The sequence below is a fragment of the Megalobrama amblycephala genome, linkage group LG1 (assembly GCF_018812025.1).
Source record: "Megalobrama amblycephala isolate DHTTF-2021 linkage group LG1, ASM1881202v1, whole genome shotgun sequence".
In the NCBI taxonomy this organism is placed as follows: domain Eukaryota; kingdom Metazoa; phylum Chordata; class Actinopteri; order Cypriniformes; family Xenocyprididae; genus Megalobrama; species Megalobrama amblycephala.
The window spans coordinates 755185-779763 of NC_063044.1; the positions used below are offsets into that span (position 1 = coordinate 755185).

Consider the following 24579-nt stretch of genomic DNA (forward strand, 5'->3'; position numbering starts at 1 on the left):
GTGTTACCACTGTAAATCCTGGATAAATGTTGAATTGTTGGTTGAACAGTCTTCTAACTGGATCGGCTCGATGTTTCTCCTGATTTGCACGTTAGTGTTCTTGATTAAGTCAGCGCTGTTTCTACTGGCTTTTAACTGAATTAATTCACAGAGAGATTTGCAGTGTGTACCTGAGACCTTTACTCCGAACTCAAACACTTCGCACTGGCCGTTTAGTGGTCGTGTGATCGAGACGTAAACACATTTGTGAGCTCGTGAGTCACGCGCTATGCAGTGCACAAAAGTAGCGCTGTTTCGTTTCGAGTTGTTTCCCTGACCCAAAATCTAGTACTGCCACCTTGTGTTAACATTGTGAAACTGCACGATTATGTATACACAATTATGCATGACACATAATATATTTTAATAGACAAGCTGCAGATTGGACACCCCTGATCTAGAGTGAACCCATCTTGGTCATAGGATACACTTGTTTGTTCGCATTTAGTTGACAGTTTGAACGTTCTTGTGTCCATTTATTTCTTTTCAAGATCTGAGTGTGAATTAGCCAGTGTTGCTGTTTTCATTACAGCTAAAAAGCTGGGAACACAGAATGATATTTGCTTTTGACATTAAGTAAAGCACATAAACAGTACTGATATTATCATTGTCATGCTTTGTGTTGCTGTTTTTAGTACACGTTGTATGGCTAGGACCTGGACATATCAAGTCAAGTCATCTTCATTTATACAGCACTTTTACAATATATATTGTTTCAAAGCAGCTTCACAGTGATAACAGGAAATTAATGGAGCATAAATTGTTTTGGATTTACAGCAGCTCTAGAAAAAGTTGTCCAGCTAAAGGTTTTGATTGACTCAATTCAAAGTTATTAACTTTGGGGCCACTTACACGACACCATTTTCAACTAAAAACAGAAAACTTAATGCTTCATGGCCATAAATCAATTGTATTAAAGGGTTAGTTCAACCAAAAATGAAAATAGTGTAATTTATTACTCACCCTCATGTCGTTCTACGACCATCACTAGATTATAAAATTTAAAACTTTTAGATTACAAAATTATAAAACTGCTTATTGGATGTTGTATTTATTATCCCCCTCAATCTCTAATTTCTCAAACTCATATCTCTACAGTCCTTTTTCAGCATCAAAAAGATTTGGCCTTACCTTCTAATTGTTTGGATTGAGAGCGTTGCACAATAATTGGAGATTTCAAGGGGAACCCAGCCAAACTCAGTCAGGTTCGATGCTCAGATATTGATAATAGGATATGTAAAAATAATTCACTCTGAGACTTGATAAAAATTGCCAAATATATTGGTTTCTATTTAATAACAAAGTTCAGAATAAAACATAACAGCGAGAAAGTCTTCCCCAGAGGTGTGGCAAACTTCTGTTACAAGTTTTTCCAATATATATAGCTTGCAAAAATCACATCATTTATTTCATCAGAGAGACTTCTTATTAGTACATAGAAATAAAGCCCTTATAAACCAACAGCTTCCTGTTGCAGCGAGCTTAAGCTGCAAAGCATAAAATACAATGTTTGGTTGCAGCCTGCCTTGCAACACCTTTTGCAGATTGCAACACATTTTAAATGCTATAGCTTGAGACCTTTGCTTTATTTTCCATCTAACATCAATTTCAACATCAATTTCAGATATGAGCTTCTGTACTCAAAGCTTCAAGCTTGTTTGCACTGATCCATTTCACACATAAAAGCATTCAAGGTGATTGTTTTATAAGTAAGATCAAATCAACCATATCAACTCTAAGTTCTATTTGTTAATTTGACAGAAATTTGTCAGTAAAGTTTTCATTTGTTAGATACAGCTCAACATGGTCTAAAAATAATTTAAAGGGAATCAAATAAATTCACATGCACCCAGGGTACTTGGAATACAACTTATTACAACTTAATACATAATATTAACTTAAGTATAACTTAAGAATCATTAGGGAATATCAGGACAAAACCAGAAACAAGAGTCCACTTAACAAAAGCTTGGGTTCAATAAAATCTCTGTCGCTGTCATACAAAAATGTATACAACTATATAATCTAAAAACTTTATAAAATATTAGATGAAAACTTTATATTTACATAACTCATTGACTTAACTGTTCAACCAGATCGATTCGTTTTATCTTCTCCAGAATCTCCACTGTGACCTTCATAGCTTTGTTTAGTCCAAAACTACTCACCATCTGATCCAATATTTCAGTGTTATGTGTAATCTCAAGGACAGAGGCTGGAACTTTTTTAAATTCTTTTAAATGCCACTTGAATGTCTTTTTATTGTCATCATTCAGTTCATTCAGGATTTCCAGAAGCTGCTCTTTAACAGATGCTATCTTCTCTGCAGAGATCTGTGACATATAAGATCAGAAGTTATTGATCAGAGAGATTATTGGTCTCTGGAGTAAAACCAAAGACTATAGAATAACACAAAACGCGTCACACGTATTATTATGAATGGGAGAAAGTGTAACTAGCAATATGGCGGAATAAGTCCCGCCTTCTAAATAAGAGCCAATCGCGATTGGTAAAGTCATCGCATCACTGCAGCGGCCGTTAGAGGCTCCGGTTTCTATAGGAACAGTCAGACGCGCGCCTCCGAAATGAGGCACAAGAAACGTGCATTTAGGACTGTGCATGCGCATTAGCTTGATCCAGCCTGAAAATACAGTTTTTTTGTCATGATTCGAGCATTTAGAAACAAAATTTATGAGACAACTGTTGTCAGATTTCACTTGTGGTTTCAAATATGAAATCTAATCGAAAGCTTGGCAAACAGCTTTGGAGAATTTGATGTTTCCCCATTCAAAGAGATAGGAGCTGCACTTGGATGCCCGAAAGGCATTTTAAAGATGGTCGCCGAGTGAAATGACTTCTCTTAAAGGGACTTTGGTAAAACTGAGGCCTTACTGTTAAAACCTACAAAAATAAGAATGAACCTTTTTGAAGCATAAATGTATATAACATGATACTCAAAAGACATGCAAAGGCCAGCAGCTCAGCTTGGACATAAGTGTTGAAAGTGTTAAATTCAGGGATGAAAGACAAGCAAAACACTTTCAGGACCATTTTTGAATGTTTGTGTGACAATGGGTTCCTAATAAGCAGAGGTGAGTAGCAACTAACTACATTTACTTTGTTACATTTACTGAGTATTGTTTTTGTTTTTTGGTTGAAAATATTGACTTTTAAGAGTAGATTTAAATGTAGGTACTTTTACTTTAACTTGAGTACATTTCTAATGAAACAACTGTACTTTTACTCCATTACGCTGGGCGACATTCCTCTCGTTACTTTATTTAAATGCAACGCGTGTTAAGAAATGCTTATTTATTCCAAGCGCCGTCTCTGTTTTTCTGGGGCATACAGCTTCTGGTGCAGGTGAAAACTCAGATTTATATACATTCTCAACCTGGTCAATTTGTGGATGTCCCTCATCTTTCCAGCTGTATTTCTGAGATTAAGTTGTGGATGGATACAAATTTTCTCTGTCTGAACAGCTCTAAAACTGAAGTTATGCTTCTTGGCTCTGCTCACCAACTGCGAAATGCTGCTTCAACCATTCAGTTGATGGTGTTGCCCTAGAGCTGCACAGTAAACTAAAAAATCTCGGTGTTATCTTTGACGCCACTCTGTCATTTGAGCCTTTTGTCCAGGACACTGTAAAGACCTATTTTTTTCATCTTAGAAATATTGCACGTAATCGGCCAGTGTTGTCCTTTTCTGTTGCTGATAAATGTATTAATTCTTTTGTTTTCTCACAAATTGATTATTGCAATGCTCTCCTTGTTGGAGTGTCTAAATCCTCTCTTAACAAATTGCAATGCTTGCAGAATTCAGCAGCTAGAATTTTAACTGGGGCTAGGGCTGGCGACCATATAACTCCTGTTTTGAAGACATTGCACTGGCTTCCTGTTAAATACCGTATAGATTTTAAAATTTTAATGCTTACATAGGCTCCTTAAAAGGCTCTGTATGGTCTCGCTCCACAGTTTTTGGTGGATCTTTTAACATCTTACACGCCTACTCGCAATTTACGTCTCTTAGCTGTCCCCAAAACAAGGTTACGATCCAGGGGTGACAGGGCCTTTTGATCGTATGCTCCAAAACTATGGAACTCTCTCCCAACTGACATTCTTTAGCTGTTTTTAAAACTTTGCTCAAAACATTCTTTTTAAGGGAAGCTTTTATTTGATTGTTTTGTGATTTTTTTTTTTTTTTTTTTGTTGATTTGTATAATATATTGTTTTTTTGTGTGTTTTTCTTTTATGTAGCTTTCTTGAAAAGTACCTTGAGAAAGCAAGTTTTAAAGGCGCTATACAAAATGAATGTATCATTATTGATATTATTATTATTATTATTAAATGACTTGGAAAAAAGATTCTTTCATTTTGCTGAACATGATTCAAAGATCTGAGTCAGTAAAATGATCTGTTAATTCCCGTTACTAGTTATTTTGTGTTTTGATACTGTACAAAAAGATTGAATCCAATATTTGGTGATAAAACAGAGTAACGAGTGATTTATAAGCTTTTATCTCATCTGGATTATTGTAAATCTCTATATTTTGGAAAATCTCAGACTTCTATGGCAAAGATTCAAATGGTTCGAAATGCTGAAGCCAGATTTTTAAAGGGATGAGATGAGATGAATATGAAGAAAGATTCCCTTTGACATGTGTAAAAACAGATGCAGTGAAGAAAGTGAAACCTCTCACTGTTGAGTTGCATGTTAAAGGCAGAACTTTGAAATTGGTACATGAATGAGGGATTGTTCAATGACTCAGAAGCTCCCAAACTGAGCCCTTCAGAGTTGCTTCAGCTCCTGCTATCTTCCAGAGAACAATGGAGAGATTGTTGCAAAGTAGTTGTTTACCTGGATAATATTTTAGAGACTGTAGTAAACCAAGAAAGTCACTTGAAGTGTCAAGTAGAAGCCACATGTGCGTAAATGAAGAGATGATGTGCGTCAAAAGTGAATATAAAAACAGAGGCCCTTAGAGCTCTCTGGTGTGTGTAGAAGATCTGTTGAAGTGAGAAAGAGCATACAAGCAAGCAGCAAGCGGAAGCCAGCTCCAGACCACAACTCTCAGGAGATCGAAGAAGACACCTGATATTGTAAGAGAGAACATATACTGAGTAGAAAACAGAGGGTAAGCTTTAAAATGTAATTGTTTATTTTGGCCCATGGAACTTCCAGCTTAGCTGGCATAAAGTGGTGGAATTTAGCTTTTGCCTTTGCAAGAAATAATAAAATAAGAATGGGGACTGCCCTCAAACTCTGATACTATTGTCTCAGTCTGTTTATGGTTGTATAGTGAGAATCCATTTGGGGTATCAGAAGTTGACTGTCTGAAAAAGATAGATTTTTATAAAGATATCCCAACGGACTTTACAAAGTCAGTCAGGGTTGCCAACCAGTCGCAACAGAGTGGGCCGTGGGAGTGCATTAGCAGGCATAGCTGTCCTCTGAGGGCGAAGAGCCAGCTGTGGGGCACTGAACGGAAGGATAACCCACCCCACCCAGGTAGGCTTGGTTGATATCTGAACCGTAGTGCTAGGGGGTACGGTAGTGATCAGAAGTGAACCCTGAGATAATATAATCTAAGAAGAAAATATTATACACCTACCTGACTCCTCCTGAATCTATAAAGATAAACCTTCTACGGGAGTTGAGCAATATGAATAGAGGAAGTGGCTCGTGACCAAGATAGTGCTACGTGGTCGCGGTAGAAACCACCCAGGGGGGTGACGCGGTACATCTGGATGAAGTGTTATCGAGGCTGAAAAGAAGCTGGTATGCTGCTGAAGTGGGAAAAATGTTCTTGACAGATGAGGTGGAAGATTAGTAAGTTCCTTCCAAATCTGGCAATTCTGCTAGCCCCACTTATACCTGCTGCTGAGAGAAGATGTTCAATGAAACAGGCATTTCCTCAAATGGGTTCACCCAGAGTGCAAAGGTGGGCTGTATATCAGTACAACACTGTATACAAGCCAGGAAAGTACCACCAAAATGCTGATGTGCTGAGTAGACTCCCAGTGCCAGGTGATGACAACTATGATCAAGTGCTGATGAGGGATTTAATGGATGACCTATAAGTGCAATGCAAAATCAGAAGTGGACATCATGTGGAGAGAATGAAGATCAAGCTGCTGTATTGAAACAGAAATCAGACCCTTTCTGGTGTAACGACTGAGACAAATCAGACACAACTATGTGTTATAGTTAACCAATAATTGTTTAAAGCTCACTCTGGGGTCGTTCCCCATCCCCCGAGAAGTTCTCAATTACAAGTTTTATTGTGCCAAAGAATGTTGGTTGCCACGTGGAAGAGCAGAGAAGAGCAGAGACAAAGAAACGCACAAAAAACCTGCATCTTTCCTGCATCTTTCCCAGAGAAAACAGACTTTCCTGCATTAATTTATAGACAGACTGCTATATAAATTAACATGCATATCCCTAGGAAATGGTATCCATTATTACTGTTTGTTGTATTGTACTCAGTATTGTATTCACATGTTTTATGATACATTTAAGGTAACTTCAGTTATGCCATGTTTAGTGTCTATGGGTTAGTATCGAGAAGATTTAAATTCTTGTGAATACGATATGTTGATACCTGTGCAACACATCAGTATTACAAGAATCTTTAATAGTTCTTCTTCAAAAACTCAGCCAATTAATCTTGCTCAGTCATAAAAGCCCTTAAAGGAGGCATGTTGTCACTCGGAAATACAACATTTTCATTGGTCAGGTCAACCCTAAGAGGTGTGACTTTGACCAGAGGTTAAAAGCCTGAAGAGACCCCCTTTGCTGCAGGCCTCTTCAGGCCAAGGCCTGCAACCCAGCCATGTGCTCATCTATGAGAGAGAGAAAGAACTCTTTCCCCACTAAGAGTCAAACTAACCATGCAATTTTGTTATCGCCTCTTTATTCAACGCAGAAGACATCGATTGCAACTTCAGTACCATTGGACTGTATCCAGACGCTCTTCAAAAAGGCAGAGGCCTAATGCAAGTACCATACGATATATTAAATTGCTGCTAGTTAGTTGAAATTGTGAAACTCTTTTGTTTCAAGGGAGTTTTTATGGCGAATACTGATGATTCTTTCCCTGGGTTTTGGTTTCTTCACAGCTCCTACTGTTTCCCACTTCCGGTTTCACTCTATCATTTATCATTTTACCCGTTATGTGTGACTTGCGTGCATGTTTTTTTGTGTATGTTAGTTAGCTACGTGATTTAGTTAATAAAACTTGTGCACAATACATATTTGGTTCTGATGCTTTGTCTGCAAAAGATTTCCTCTTAAATGATCAGATCTAATTACCAGCTCTGTAAATGCCTATTACAAAACACTGTAAAACCTTAGAAAGAATTATTTTTCTGTGGTCATGAAAAATACCATTCTCTTAGAATTAATTAATAATCAATACTGAGTGTTCACATGATGAACTAAGTTATTGATTGTAATTTTAATGTAGCTACTTCAAGTTAATCTGATTAACTGATTAAAATATTCATAATTTATCATGATTAAAAATCATAGTGGGTTATGAATAATTATTAATATTTCCCCTTTGAGCTAATATCGCTACACTGGCATGTCATGAATGAAGGGATTAGCCCGATCATACAAGTGGTGCAGAAATGTAAGGTGTGCCAAAGTTTTGAAAAGGCACCTGCTCAAGCTCCTACAAGAGCCATTAAATCCCTCATCAGCACTTGATCATAGTTGTCATCACCTGGCACCGGGAGTCTACTCAGCATTTTGGTGGTACTTTCCTGGCTTGTATACAGTGTTGTACTGATATACAGCCCACCTTTGCACTCTGGGTGAACCCATTTGAGGAAATGCCTGTTTCATTGAACATCTTCTCTCAGTAGTGGCTGGGCCCACCCTGGGAAACCCTTTGTGTAGACTATGCTGGGCTCTTCTTAGGAAGGATGTTCCCCATTCTGGTAGATTCTCATTCCAAGGGATGAAAGTTTATCCTGTGACACATGCCTCTTCCCAAATTACCACTGAGAAACTAAGAATGAGTTTCAGTACACATGTATGAAATGGCATTCAGCATGTAACGTCAGCTCCTCACCACCCTTCTCCTTACCACGGCCTAGCTGAATGCACTGTTCAAACTTTCAAGGAGGGGATGAAAAAGATGAAAGATGACTGTGTAGACAAGAGTAGCAATATTCTCATTTAATTATAGAGTCACTCCTCATGCAACAACTGGGTTGTCATCTGCTCAGATGTTAATGTCATGGAAGTTGAGATCCACATTTGACTTACTCCTTCCTGATGTGAAGACTAAAGTTCTTAAACAAAGAGAAATCCAATACAAAAGTTGCAAACTCAGAAGTTTTGAAGTTCAGAGATGGACCCAAATTTATTCCTGCAGTACTGGAAAGTTGTACAGGAACTCTTTCATACAAGACCACTCTAGGGCATGAACAAACTGTGAAAAGGCACCTGGACCAAATAAGAACTCGCAGTGCAGATGAGATGCTCGAGACTACTACCCTCAGAGAATGAACAGGACGGTGACACTTCTGCACACCTGCACACTCACCTGCAAAGAGAGAGATGTCTACTCTAGGACAATTGTTAGAACCGACTGTTGTTAAAAACGCCAGCTGCCAGGGGGCGGAGGAGGATCGAGCCGTCCACTGAGCATCCAGTACCATCGCATGGCACTGCAAGGAAGAGCCTCTCATCTGGCTGAGAACCGAGCGGCAGTGTGTCTGGGAACCGGACCAATAATTTTTTCTTCTCTTCTCTCTCACGTCTGTCACTGCCTGTGCTTCCGTCTCCTTTTCTCTCATCTCATCTGTCCTTACCCCCAGGTGCTGCGTCCGCCGAGACTGGCCCCCGGGGGGAGTAGAGCGTAGTCTCGTGGGTACCCCACGGCTTGCGAGAGGTAATGGGGGTATGTGACGAGCAGGGCGGGCGAGATGATACAATGATACAACGGTGTGAGGTGTATAAAAGTGTATCCCAGCTGCGCATTGCACCAGTCTTGAATCTCTCATGGAGAAGCTTGGGAAGCATAAAAGGGGGAGCGACGACAGTGAAGGACAAGAGAGGACCAGGCCTGGCCTTTATGTTATGTTTTATTATGTTTGTGTAGCATTTACTTTAATCTTGTATTTATTTATTTTATATATTAAAGTTATGTTGAACGTATGTGTTCTTCTTCCCATATCAACTAACCTTACTACACACTCAATTCATGTGGTAGTCTGGTTAGTACCAAGTGAAGCTGTTTGTGGAGCTGTTTAATCCTCTGCTGAGATCTTGAGAGATTTTTTTTTTTTTTTTTAACTTCAGTTGATTTCATCTAAGGCTCTGGCTGGAACTCATTTATAGTTCTTGTGTTTCTCTGTCCTTCAGTGATTCTTCAACATGTTCTGATAACGGTATTTGATGATCTTAGGCCTGGTTTCACAGACAGGGTGTTACAGGTGCTGGGTTGTAGAGACGAGACGGATACGGACATCCACAATCAACAGGCATTGAATGATAGAAGGAGCATAACACAACCAACACATACGATATAACATTTAGAACGGACAAGGAGTGAAGGGAGTGAGTCCAATATATAGGGAGTGATGATGATAGAGTCCAGGTGCAGGTGATGAGTGATGATGAGCTGATGAGGGAAGTGAGTGCAGGTGAAGAAACACGAGGATCATGGGAAATGGAGTTCCGGGGACAAGGGATCCGTGACAGTACCTCCCCCTCCCGGTAGGCGCGACCTCGCGCCGTAGATGGAACACCGGGGAGGGGGGGGGGCGCCCTGGAGACCTCATGCCGGTGCAGGGAGAGGTATGGGTAGGAGTGGAGGAGTCCAGGGCGGGTCCATGAGCCATGGCGGGTCAGGTACGGCGGGCAGCCATGGCGGGTCAGGTGCAGCGGGCTGCCATGGCGGGTCAGGTGCAGTGGGCTGCCATGGCGGGTCAGGTGTAGCGGGCTGCCATGGCGGGTCAGGTGCAGTGGGCTGCCATGGCGGGTCAGGTGTAGCGGGCAGCCATGGCGGGTCAGGTGCAGTGGGCTGCCATGGAGGGTCAGGTGCCTTTAGCGAAGCCCTAAAGCCGTCGAGCCCAGGCGGCGCTGAAGGACCGGCGGGAGATGGTGGAACCAGCGGCTCCGCCGACCGAAGCGAAGGCAGGGCTCCAGAAGGCCGCAGTAGACACCAGACGACACACAACAAAGGGAACACAAGAGTCAAGTCAAGTCAAGTCAAATTTATTTATATAGCGCTTTTACAATTGGTAATTGTTTCAAAGCAGCTTTACATATTAGAAGCACAGAAAAAAGGGAAGTGGTTAAAAATAAGCTGTACAAACAAGCGTGGTAATATGTAACATATACAAGATGGTGCTACATTAAGCCAATGTCGGCTGACTCCCAGGGGTGGAAAAAACCCCCTAGGAGAAAAACCCAGCGTGCTAACACTGGGAAAAAAGTCCTAGGAGGGAAAAAACCCCTTGGAAGATATATATAATATATGTAAATGGATATGGAGATCAAAATCTGAATTATACATTTTTATTATAGAGATTAAAAATAGATTATATATAAATATATGTAAGCGGATACGGGGATTAAAAATCTGAATTATAGATGCAGCCAGAACTGGATCTGTAGGCCCATTGTCTCCTGGGCTACGTTGTAGTCAGGTCCAGACACAGGTTCTCCATCTGATCTGGATACGGCCTGGATCCAGCACCCGGCAAACCTCAGGATAAGCAGAGAGACAGATATTAGCGTAGATGCCATTCTTATTCTGATGTACAGGTATATCTAGTGTTATAGGAAATGTTCTCGGTTCCGGCCGACCTAATTATTGCAGCGTAACAATCCTTTAATGGATTTGAAAAATGTTAATGTATTGATAATGTGTTATGTGTATGCAAGAGCAAAGAGATGTGTTTTTAGTCTAGATTTAAACTGACAGAGTGTGTCTGCTTCCCGAACAATGCTAGGAAGATTGTTCCAGAGTTTAGGTGCTAAATAGGAAAAGGATCTGCCGCCTTCAGTTGATTTTGATATTCTGGGTATTATCAACTGGCCTGAATTCTGAGATCGCAATAAACGTGAAGGACTATAATGCATTAAGAGCTCACTTAGGTACTGGGGAGCTAAACCATTTAGAGCTTTATAAGTAAGTAGCAAGATTTTAAAATCTATACGATGTTTAATAGGGAGCCAATGTAATGTTGACAGAACTGGGCTAATATGGTCATACTTTCTGGTTCTAGTAAGAACTCTAGCTGCCGCATTTTGGACCAACTGTAGTCTGTTTAAAAGCCGAGCAGAACAACCACCCAGTAGAGCGTTACAATAATCTAGTCTTGAGGTCATGAATGCATGAACCAACTGTTCCGCATTTGTCATTGAGAGCATATGTCATAATTTAGATATATTTTTTAGATGGAAGAAGGCGGTTTTACAGATACTAGAAACATGACTTTCAAATGAAAGATTGGTATCGAAGAGCACACCCAGGTTCCTAACTGAGGACGAAGGTTTAATGGAGCACCCGTCAAGTGTTAGAGAGTATTCAAGGTTTTTTCGTGAGGAAGTTTTTGGTCCAAAGATTAGGATATCAGTTTTTTCTGAATTTAATAATAAGAAATTTCTTGTCATCCAGTTTTTAATGTCAGCTATGCATTCTGTTAGTTTTGTGAATTTGTAGGTTTCGTCAGGGCGCGAGGAAATATAGAGCTGAGTATCGTCAGCGTAGCAGTGAAAACTAACACCATGCTTCCTAATTATCTCTCCTAAGGGCAGCATGTACAGAGTGAAAAGCAACGGTCCTAGTACTGAGCCTTGTGGTACTCCATATTGAACTTGTGATCGATACGACATCTCTTCATTAACTACTACAGACTGATAACGGTCAGATAAGTACGATTTGAACCATGCCAAAGCAATTCCACTAATGCCAATATAGTTTTCAAGTCTTTTTAAAAGAATGTTGTGATCGATAGTGTCAAAAGCAGCACTGAGATCTAATAACACTAATAGAGAAATACAGCCACGATCGGATGATAAGAGTAGATCGTTTGTAACTCTAACGAGAGCAGTCTCAGTACTATGGTATGGTCTAAATCCTGACTGGAAATCCTCACAGATTCCATTTCTTTCTAAAAAGGAGCACAGTTGTGTTGAAACTGCCTTTTCTAGTATCTTTGACAGAAAAGGTAGATTCGAGATTGGCCTGTAATTTACTAAATCTCTCGGATCTAGTTGAGGTTTTTTAATAAGAGGTTTAATAATAGCCTGCTTAAAGGTTTTTGGCACGTATCCTAGTGTTAAGGATGAATTAATTATATCAAGAAGTGGACCTACGACCTCTGGAAGCATTTCTTTCAGTAGTTTAGTCGGCATTGGGTCTAACATACATGTCGTTGATTTTGATGATTTGATAAGTTTAGATAATTCTTCCTCTCCTATAGCGGCAAATGATTCTAGTTTTACCTCAGGGACACTACAGTGCACTGTCTGAAGCGAAACTGTGGACGGTTGCATGTTTTTAATTTTCTCTCTAATATTATCAATCTTGCAAGTAAAGAAGTTCATAAAGTCATTACTGCTGTGCTCTATGGAAACGTCAGCAGTTGAATCTCTGTTTCTAGTTAATTTAGCCACTGTGTCAAATAAATACCTAGGATTATGTTTGTTTTCTATTAAGAGATTTGAAAAATAAGTAGATCTAGCATTTCTTATAGCCGTTATGTACTCAATCATTTTTTCTTTCCACGAAAGGCGAAAAACTTCTAGTTTTGTTTTCTTCCAACTACGTTCAGTTTTTCTAACAGCTCGTTTTAGAGCCCGAGTGTGCTCATCATACCACGGCGTTGGATTAGTTTCCTTAATCTTCTTTAGACGTAAAGGAGCGACTGCATCTAATGTGCTGGAAAAGAGAGAGCCAATAGTTTCTGTTGCAGCATCGAGTTCTTCTAAGTTGTCAGGTATACTAAGGCGATGAAACTGCTCGGGGAGATTATTTATAAAGCAATCTTTAGTGGTAGAAGTGATGGTTCTACAATATTTATGGCTGGGTGGTGGTTTTGTAGCCTTGGCTAATTGTATTATACACGAGACTAAATAATGATCTGATATATCATCGCTCTGCTGTAGAATTTCAACAGCATCAATATCAATTCCATGCGACAGTATTAGATCTAAGGTATGATTACGACAATGAGTGGGTCCTGACACGTGTTGTCTAACTCCAATAGAGTTTAAAATGTCTGCAAATGCCAATCCAAATGCATCTTTATTATTATCTACATGGATATTAAAATCACCAACAACAAGGACTTTATCCGCAGCCAGTACTAACTCTGATATAAAATCAGCAAATTCTTTGATAAAGTCATTATGGTGCCCTGGTGGCCTGTATACAGTAGCCAGCACAAATGTCAACTTACATAATGTTACATAAAGCACCATCACTTCAAAGGAATTATATTTGAAATTCTTTTGAATGATTCTGAATATATTACTATAAATTACAGCAACACCTCCCCCTTTGCCTTTCTGTCGAGGATTGTGTCGATAATCATAACCTTGAGGACTAGATTCATTTAAAGTAATGTAATCGTCTGGTTTTAGCCAGGTTTCTGTCAAACACAGCAAGTCTAGTTTATTGTCTGTGATAATTTCATTTACAATAAGTGCTTTTGAAGAAATAGATCTAATATTCAGTAACCCAAGCTTTATCATTTGTTTATCTGATTTATCTGTGATTTTCATTTTTTGAACATCAATTAAATTTTTACCCTTAAAAGGTTTCGGAAGTTTTTTGTATTTACTAGTTCGAGGTACAGACACAGTCTCTATGTGATAATATCTAGGTGAAAGAGTTTCTATGTGCTGTGAATTATTTGAGTTCTGTGACGTGAGGCGGCTAGCAGACGGTCGGTTTAGCCAGTTTGTCTGCGTCCTGATCTGGGCCCTGGTTTGTCATGTTTCAGCTCTAAGACTATTTGCCAAATTTCTAGATAGAAGAGCAGCACCATCCCGGGAGGGATGAATACCATCTCTTTTCAACAGATCAGGTCTGCCCCAAAAGCTTTTCCAATTGTCTATGAAACCTATATTATTCTGCGGACACCACTTAGACAGCCAGCCATTGAGTGATGATAACCTGCTAACTATCTCATCACTCCGACGAACAGGAAGAGGGCCAGAACAAATTACTTCTGCTGACATTGAATTTGCGAGTTCACACACCTCTTTAATGTTAATTTTAGTGATCTCCGACTGGCGAAGTCGAACATCATTTGTGCCGACGTGGATAATGATTTTAGAATATTTACGTTTAGCATTAGCCAGCACTTTTAAATTTGCTTTTATGTCAGGTGCTCTGGCCCCCGGCAAACATGTGACTATGGTGGCTGGTGTCTCTATTTTCACGTTCCGTGTAATAGAATCGCCAATAACTAGGGCACTTTCAACAGGATTCTCAGTGGGTGCGTCACTGAGTGGGGAGAACCTGTTTGATGTTCTAATCGGAACGGAAGAGTGGTGTTTGTTCTTGCCATTATGCCGCCTCACAGTCACCCAGTTAGCCTGCTGCGTGGCTTCTACAACCGGAACCGAATGTGCAGTGTTTACTAGGCTAGTCGCATCCAAAGCAGTATCTAAGGCCCTTTCATTCTCACTATCCTCAATTAAAGTTTGGATGCGTGTCTCTAATTCTGAGATTCTCTCTGTCAGCCTGACAATATCCCTGCATTTATCACATGTGTAAGGCTCACTGCTGACAGAAAGAGCTAAGCTGTACATGTTGCATTTAATACACATGATAATCGTCGGACATGACTGACCGTGTGTTTGATGAACGCCGTCCGAAAAACTGCAACGCACACGGGACTCGCTGGCTGGATGTCTCGGTCGCTTGCCGGTGCCTGGGGCAAGGGTGATGTGCGGGACGCTGTACCTCGCGGTGGATCGATGAATGCCGGGCAGCAACGTCTCCACAGCTTCCCGATCTGGCGAGGACAGATCAGAATAACATACATCTGATAAATCCGCCATGAAATCGACAAGGAAGGTTGGTTTAGAGGAAAAAAGAAAGTAGACGGTAGCTAGCAGGCTATGGCTAACACTAGGTGATTACGCTGGTGGATTGCTAGTAATAAATCGTTCCGTTTAGTAATACTATGCAATAGGTTAAGTAATCTAGTGAAAAATAAGAAAGTTATATTATGTGAATAGGAATAAAGAGAAGGATTTAGGATAAACTCCACGAAGCTCCGAGCGTAGGTCAGACAGCAGGCAGGCAGCAGCGTTGAACCGGAAGTGAACAGACAGGTGCTCTTATCAACAGACAGGTGCTCTGTCTGTTGATAAGGCTCTGTCTGTTGATAAGACAGGTGCTCCTCACTCCCTCACAAGAGGGAGTGAGGAGGCCAACAGAGACTGAGGGACGGAGCGAAGACGGAGGAGTGCAGTCCCGAGGTGAGGGCAGGCTGACGAGGGACCAATGTGTGACCGGAGGCAGGGTGGAGACTGGTGAGACTGGTGGACTGATGGGCCATGGTGGAGATGAGGGAGGTAGGAGCCAGGGTGATGGTAATCGACCAGAGGGCCGAGGTGGAGATCTGGGTGAGGAGGCTTGAGGCGGAGGTGCAGTGCAGACACAAATGGGAGGAGGTGGGAGAGGGAGGCAGGGAGGGAAAACAGTCTTTGGGCTGGAGAATTCCATAACAAAGTTTGTAATAGGAGCTGGCTCGTGAGAGGCTGGAGCGGCTGGCTCGGCGGCGGAGGCCGGAGCGGCTGGCTCGGCGGCGGAGGCCGGAGCGGCTGGCTCGGCGGCGGAGACCGGAGATGCGGGCTCGGCGGCGGAGACCGGAGATGCGGGCTCGGCGGCGGAGACCGGAGATGCGGGCTCGGCGGCGGAGACCGGAGATGCGGGCTCGTTGGCCGCTATTGGAGCTGAGGGCTCGTTGAGGGCTGGAGCGATGGGCTCTGTGACAAAGTCTATTAACCAGCCAGCATCCTCTGGCGGCCCGTGAAAGGCTGGAGCGGATTGCTCGGCGGCGGCGGCTGGAGCGGATTGCTCGGCGGCGGCGGCTGGAGCAGGTTTCTTCCTCTTCCTCTGCTTTCTGGACCCAGTGGAGGAGTGAGGGTCCAGTGTGACACAGGAAGGAAGTTCACTGGAGGGGTATGAGGAGGAAGACGGAGCTTGGCAGACTGACCAGGCTGCCCGTGTTTTTGGAAGGACTGGACGAGAGGAACACTTAACATCCTGAGGTGATGTTAAAAATCAAAGTGTATCTCACAGTGCAGTGCATGATATAATCTATCTAAAAATTGTGGACACAAAAAGTATGAAACAAAAAATTGGATGGTTGTGAAAAGCTTGTGATTTTGATGAGTTTAGATTTGTGGCAGACAAAAGATGCATTTATTGATTAATTCTAAAATAAAATAGCATGAGATATGTGTAACAGGGGGATATTCACCAGAGTAAACAGAAAAGCTGTTCTTAAAGGGATAGTTCACCAAAAAAATGAAAATTCTGTCATCATTTACTCATCCTCAAATTGTTCCAAACTTATATGAGTTTCTTTGTTCTGCTGAACTCAAAAGAAGATATTTGAAGAGAGTTTGTAACCAAACCATTTTGGGGCGCCATTGATTTCTATAGTATGAAAAAAATACTATAGAAGTCAATGATGGTTTCCCACATTCTTAAAAATCTGTTTTTTTGTGTTCAGCTGAACAAAGGAATTGATACAAGTTTGGAACAACGTGAGGGTGAGTAAAATATGACAATTTTAATTTTGAGGTTGAATATTGAGGTTAAACAGTGAGTCAAGCTCACATCTGAGATTTTAAACTGTGATAATTATGCAGTGAAATGTTATATTTCTGCTCAATTACAACACTGGACAATTTATGTCTATTACACTTTTGAGTCCAGATTAATTTTAACTAAATGGGTTCCAACTCATCAACCTGTTAGTAGAGACTCCAAGACCAGAAATATATCGGTCCGAAAAAGGAAAATGTGCAGTGCTGGTGTTCCTCCAGGAACAGAGTTGGGAAACACTGGTCTACAGTACTGTGGTATAAATCTACTTGAAATTTACCTGATAAATGTTTAAAGCAACTGCTTAGGAAAGCATCTGGTCGTATGTTTTAGCTGGGGTTGTTTTGCTGCACTGGCATTTCATTTGGAGCAGGATTGGACACTCCTGATCTAAAAGCACTAGGACCAAAAGGAAGTGGTTTTTAACATTGTTCATGGAGCCCATTTTGCATGTCTCTCATCAATAGAGACTCTCAATAGAGTTCATTTAGCATTATTATTATTATTATTATTACTGTTGCTATTATTATTTATACAAATGTTGTTATTATTATTATTATTATGGATTTTACTTTCTCCGTCAACACAAAATATTAGTATCACTACTGTTATTATTGTCATTATTATCAATGTTATCTATTATTATTATTGATATTACTATTGCCGCCAACACAACTTATCATCACCATCTTTAATATCATTATTGTTATTATTACTGTTATTATTATTATTACTGATATCACTGTTGTCATCATCTCAAAATATTATCATTATTATACATACAAATACTATTTATTTACATTCTTCTACTATTACCCATCTGTCATTTCTGCTTATTTTTCATTGATGTTACTGGATCATCATTGATCAGTCACTACTCACCATTAATCCTTTTGAAAACCAAAAAACCAAAAGCTGCCAGGACAAGCTCTGCTCCAATCAGAAATCCAATCACTGCTCCAGCAGGAGTCTCTGGCGAGCAGTCCCAGCATTTTCCATCTATACAAATGCAAAAATGATGAAAAATATTTTTAATTAAGGATATAAATTACAACTTAAAATTATTTTTTATTCTAATATCAGGTGATATTTCTGCCTCTCGCTGTAACTGCTTTAATTACCCCATTTGTGTATAATTGGTTCTTTGAGGGTGCTGTGGTACATCAAACAATCATAATCTGCTCTTTCATCCCCCTCCTTGATCACTACACTCTTTCTCATCTGGAAGGATCCATCATGGTTTGGTCTGACTCCTGTGGATTCAATCTCATCTTCATGCAGAGATGTGTTATTTTTCCTAATGTTCATCTTCACGTCTTTGTGGTAGAAGCCAGTGACCATACAGGTGAGTTTCAGCCTGGTTTTGTACGTAATATACCCTTTTGCAAACACATGAACATCTGGAGGAGCTGAAAACACAGGAATCAGTTCATCAATCAGTTTCATCTCTATAACATCTGCTAATAAACTACAAATACATTCACTCACAGGCGTTTCTGAGCTTCTCGTCTCTATATTTTCTGAATTTGTTGAGCCAGTCCAAACACGTTGTCTCCAGGTATCCTTTGGAGTTTTGGTTTAGTTTGGGTTTAGAATCCCATCTTCTTTTGGTTTTTTGAGCTGCAACAACTGGAGCGACCCATTTAGACTCTTTAATATCAAAGGATAAGAAGTCCTTTCCATCATAGCCATACTCATCGACTTTAATAAACTTCACTTCATCTCCCTCCTGCTCAACTTCACAACCGTGTCTCCACTGAAGAACATGGAGATCTGAAATGGACACAAATCAACATTTTTGTGACATGGTAATAAAAATCATATAGAGGTTAAAGAGTATGAATGTTTCTCACCTGAATCATTGTGTCTCATGCGGCTCATCAGAGTATTGACGCTCGAATTAAACCACTCTTCTTTTCTCTTTCTGGACTGAGTGCCTCTTTCCCAGTAATCCTCCTGCATTTTCTCTTTCATCCACTGTTGTTTGGGAATCTTTCTCTTTTCTTCACTATTGTAATAGTCGATCTGTGTGTTGTCCAGCAGACCCATAGCACTGAATTCATAGATGCCCGGCAGATCCACAGGTTTAGACAAGCCTGTGTAAATGTAATACAGCGAGTGTTTCTCTGCAATGAAGAGGAATAAAATATGCATGAAATAACTGATCACTGTGTGTAAATGTGATGAAAGTGCTAAGTTCCTGGAAGAGGAAGCAGTTAAAACATGAGGTGGGTAAAGCACATTAAACACAGTGAAGATATTCCAGCTACAGAAAGATGCATGGGTAACACTTCAGTATGGGGAAAACATATTCACTATTAACTATGAGTACGACTTTTGCCTAACTAATTTATTTAATTTAATATGTTCTTGTAGCCTATGTTCTTGTTCTTTAATATGTTCTATGCCTATTAATAAACAGCAAATATAATATTAATATGCAAGCTAATAAACAAATAATTAAAAAGTGATAACGAAATGTTATTATTTTGATAAAGTGAGGCTGCTGAAACAGCCTGCTGAGCCTGTAATACCACGCTGACGTCAATCATATATGATTAATAATATTGATCGCAATATTATTCTGTTATTCTGGATAGTTCGCTTTGTTTAGTTAACAAAACTCGTAGTTATATGAGTATATAAATATACAAAATATTTAATGCACAATGTCCGTTACACAGCCGTTTTAGATCAAGAAGCATTTTACTTTCATTTTTGTTCTCTGATAAACTCAATAAAAGTTAATCATTTACCTGCTTGAGCTGAACGCAAAGTCCCATTAAGAAGAAAAACACAAAACAGAGCGATTCTGCCGAAACCCGTGCCCATAGTCCAAAAGACTTCTGTGAATTTTACTGATGTTTACAAACAGTTCCTTCTTCAACAACAGTAAAGAAACAACCACCAACAGCAGAATAACGTTTTAACTAGGGTGCGAGTTTTTTTGGAGAGGTCTGAGCCCCATAATGAAGATTTGATCCTCCCTAAAGGACAACAAAATAAGATGTTGGGAGGGGGTCAAAGAAAGTAGTCAACACGTAATTTACAATAAACAAATAGCGGCATTACATTCACAGCAGATTTGTTCGTTATCATATTTATAGTCATTTTCTTTCACGCGTGTAGTTTGCATTGTTTAGCATTATAACCAATCATACACGTTTTTGTTGAGTTTAGGAATGCAATGTCCAATCGGAGGCGTTGTGATTAGTCACCTCTTATATTTAATGTATTCTATTTTTTATTTTTTTTTAATGCAAAAAATATACACAGTTTTGTACATGCATAAGTAGAAGACAAATTAACATACATACGAATATGAAAGTGAAAGTAAATTAGGTCATGCCAGGGTAACATTTCAACAATTTAATGAACAAAAAGCTTCATTGGTCTTTCTTGCTTTTTTGTTCTAAATTTTGTCTAATGTGTTACCATATTGTTTAATCTCTATTTTTAAAATGTTCAAAATTCAGCTTAACTTTAGTCAATTTTTCACATGAGTGCGATATTTTCCAAGTAAAATAAAAAGTTGAATAAGGAAGCACATCATACTTTTAGAATCAACATTGCCCTGTAGAAAAAAAAATTAGAGATTTAGAGAAAATGATAAACATAGATAAATTTGTACAAATTAAGCAACAATTATTAGCCTTAAAAGCTGAATATGAGGAACTTTGCACACTAAAAGCTCAAAGCATATTAAGATTGAAACAAACCTTTAAAGATCAGGGAGAAACCCAGTAAATCTCTAATTCTAAATCTCTAATTTCTGTGTCTAATTCAAGCAACTTTTGTTTATCTTTATTAAATTTGGAACTAGTATAACTAATCATTTGGCACCTAATAAATGCCTTAAAGACTTGCCATCTAATGGCTGCCGAAGTTTGATCTGTATTTATTGTAAAATACAGGTGTATCTGTTCACCAGCAAATTTGATGAATTCAGAGTTCTGCTGCCATCTAGGGGGACTTTTATTTGCTTGAGATTCTATATAAAGTAATTAGACAGGAGAATGATCAGACAGAACCACACTATCATCCATACAACTTTCGATATTAGGCAATAAAGAAACAGAAATCAAGAAACAATCTATACGATAGGAGGTTTTAGATAAAGAAGAGAAACATGAGTATATTCCCTTTTTAAAGGATTAAATGTTCTCCAAGAGTTACACAGATTCAAATCTATCATAGCCTGTCGGATTTCTTTCTACCTTGAGAGTGAGAGCTATCTAATCCTGAAGAGCGGTCAAGCTCAGGCAATTGCGTGCAAGCATGCAATTAAAATCATCTGCTACTATCACTGTTCCAGGTGGCGACATTGGAAAAGCATTGGATGAACAGACGATTTTTCTGTGAGTCCACTGTGTTAGCGATTATAATGTTACCTAGCTTGTTTGGTAGCTTTTTTATGATAGCTTGTTGCATAGTAAGTCACCCACACCAACTACAACTAACATTGTGATAAGCATAAGTGTGAACTGTAAGAAGGCTAATAGATTTACTGTTGTGTGTTAGGTTTTGCTCAATGTGTATTCATCGTTTTTTCATGACTTGGTTGTAAAAAAAAAACGTAAAATTATTGCAATAAATAAATGGTTTCGAAGAAGAATATTTTGGTCAATTCAGTCAGTTTTTTCATTGAACTAAAGAGAAACATTGAGCATAATGGCATGGTCTCCATGCTACACTAATAATAGTAGCAAGGTTTTCTTTTGTGTAACGTAACATATATCCTTATAAGTAAAATTTTGTCTGTATTATTTGTGTCCCCTTCAAAAATTGCTCGAGAAATTTTATGTTCTTGGCGGATTCTGCATTATGATTGGTTATATCGCTTGTCAATCAAACTCCTGGAAAAGGGTCAATTGTCAGGCGTAGCTTGGCTGGGTAGACAATTCCACAATCTAGCCGTTGTTTAAAGGGTCATGAAACCCCAAAACACTTTTTTTGAGATGTAAACAGATATGTATAGGCTGCACATCATTGAAATTACTAAAGGTACTCATTAATGTTATTCATAAGTGAAAAATGGTTATGGCATTTTTCAGAGCAATTTCTGTCTTCCGGCTTGAAAAACTGAGTCGGAGCAACGTCACAAAATCTGACGTAATCGTGTACTTTCGGCCCAAGTATGGGCATGGTCAAACATGCTGACGTAGACTGTTTCGAGTGATTCTCGACATATATATTCATGACATAAAGCTCATTTAATCCAATCACTGCGCTGTAGTATGCATAAGATTATAATTGTGGTATTATGCATGAGGAAGTGTCGCTTCTCTTGCCTCGGTCTGTTGTCATTCAGAGACATATCATTGGTGTTCGTTTCCTCAGTGCTACAACACAATGTGTTTTACTGTGACGCGACCAAAGCAGAGGTTTGTGTGCATGTGGATTGTTTTGCTGTAATCTACCAGCACAAATGGAAAATATGTTCGCATGAGATCGCATTACAGCAGAGAATTCAAATGTTACAAAAGTGCGGCTCATTCACCTCTGCCTGCTCTAGCTACATTCAAACACGCGAGCAGTAGGCTGTTTCCCTCAGCACAGCAGCACATGAGTGTTGTTTGTATTTTGCTCGGGATGCGGTCAGAACTGGAGTTTGAATTCAAATACATGAAAAATACGATTGTTATTATGATATACACGCGGAGCGCACATATGATGGGTTTCAGCGCGGAGCTCCGCGATGAGTTTAATAACACTAGCCATGTGGCTCATACAGAATAAAGTATCTGTTTAAAGTTTTTATTTCACACATTCTCCTGCAACAAACATTAACCAGCACGGTGTAGTTATGCACACATATTTCATCACGTCTTCTTCAAATGAATTATATAAAATGAATTATACTTTATTAAATAATAAACTGGACGCTGATACAGTGGTGTAGCCTATCTGAACGCGACGACAGGATTATTCTACTAGACAAAAGACTGATTTTGAGACTGCAGTGCTCGTAAACGTAATCAAAGTAGCCTATTATTAGCCCTATTAAATATTCTTTCGCATTTCTCCCTTGTGCTTGGGAGTTTGTTGTCATTTTCTCCGTGCTCATATATTAATATTCATTATTCTGTATAATGAGTGTGTTGTATGTATGTGCTTCATTGGTTGTTCTCTCCCCTCTTCTCCCCCTCTACACTCCCACTTTTTCAGAGCTTTACACACCCATTTTAACAGAGTTATTTTAGAGTTTTTCCAGCTCAGAGGTGTGAACGACCAGGGTAAAACAGGGGGGTTTCATGATCTTTTAACCCCGTCAAAACACCGCCTCTGACAGTGAAGCTCTGCAGGCAAATCAAGGAAAAATCTGACCTCGTTATCTCCATGCATGATCTTGCCTTTAATCCTGGCAGCGAGCATCACTTTGACTTTATCTTAAAAGTTCAAGAACTTAACGATCAGCACTCTTGGAAGAGATAATCAACCGGATTGTAAACGACCAGGAAATCTCTCGATGATGGTCGGGGTGGAGAAGGTTGCCGGGCCCAACGCTTCAGGTAACCATTTTTCTGAAAAGGCGACCGCATCAGGATTTTCCACCTTTTTGGGAAGATTAACCAGTTTAAGGTTCGATCTCCGTGGTGTGAACAGGCTTTAACAACAGAAATCTGGTGGTTGCAGAAATGGAATATGATGTTGTAACCAATAAGAAATTGTGGTACAGTGAAAAGTGGTACAGCATATCTTAAAAACAATACCATAATTAAAGACACTTCATTGTTCAATGAATAATTACAGTTATTGCCAGGACAATTATTAATGACAATATTCAAAATATAAGAAACGATTATTCCACCTTGTTATAGAGTTTGTTAGCCTACAGGCTGATTGTCTGTTGGTTAATGTACAAATAAGGCATAGGTCAGATTTTCAAAAGCAAATAAGTGCAAAACCTGTCAGTAATAAAACCATGTGCATTAGTCACAACATACCATACCATAAGAATAAATGAATTTTGCTGTGGCGCCCGAGGAGTGATTGGGGTGTCTTGCTCCAGGGAACCTCAGTTTTGGGTAATGAGAGTGGAGGAGGGCGCTGTTCATTCACTCCCCCCACCTACAATTTTAAACTGTCCTCCAAAAAAAAAAAAAAAACACCTTATTATGACCTATATTTACGTTTTAAAGTCATGCGCCCTCTAGCTGGCATAAAAATAATGACAGTGTCGTGTTATGTCTGTCGATGATGTATGACTGTCGTTACCAATCAAAATGCGTGTTCATTTAAATGCAATGTGTGGACTTTTTACACCATTTCTCCTATTTCCATTTAGCAAAGCTAATGTTTTATTAACAACTACAAAGGGAAGTGACAAACGACCTATATGGTCGTATTTTTGGAGAACGTTGGTTTTTCTCCACTGACGTTCTGAGTTGTTCAAAGCATGATTGTTAAAAGGCAACTTTAACAACAGAAAATTGGTTACAGAAAATGAAAGATTGTGTTTTATCCAATAAGAAAATGAGCAGAAGAGGAACAGCTTAGAGTAATTTATTGATTTTAAAAACAACAACATGTTTAAAGAAACTTCACTGTTCATTAAATAATTACAATTAATGATAATTTTCATGATATACAACTCTCTGGTCAAGTAAAAGAGGTAGGTAGTGTTACAATCGCTCCCAGGAAGACAAATATAAAAATTCAACAGTGTTTATTTACAAGACTTAAAGGTAATCCAAAACTGTAACAGTGTGATACAAACACAA

At 39.4% G+C, this 24579-nt stretch overlaps 1 pseudogene; it reads right to left on the reverse strand.

Annotated features, from left to right (window-relative positions):
- Positions 1–24579, reverse strand: part of LOC125280200 — a 128924-nt pseudogene that overhangs the window by 57819 nt on the left and 46526 nt on the right.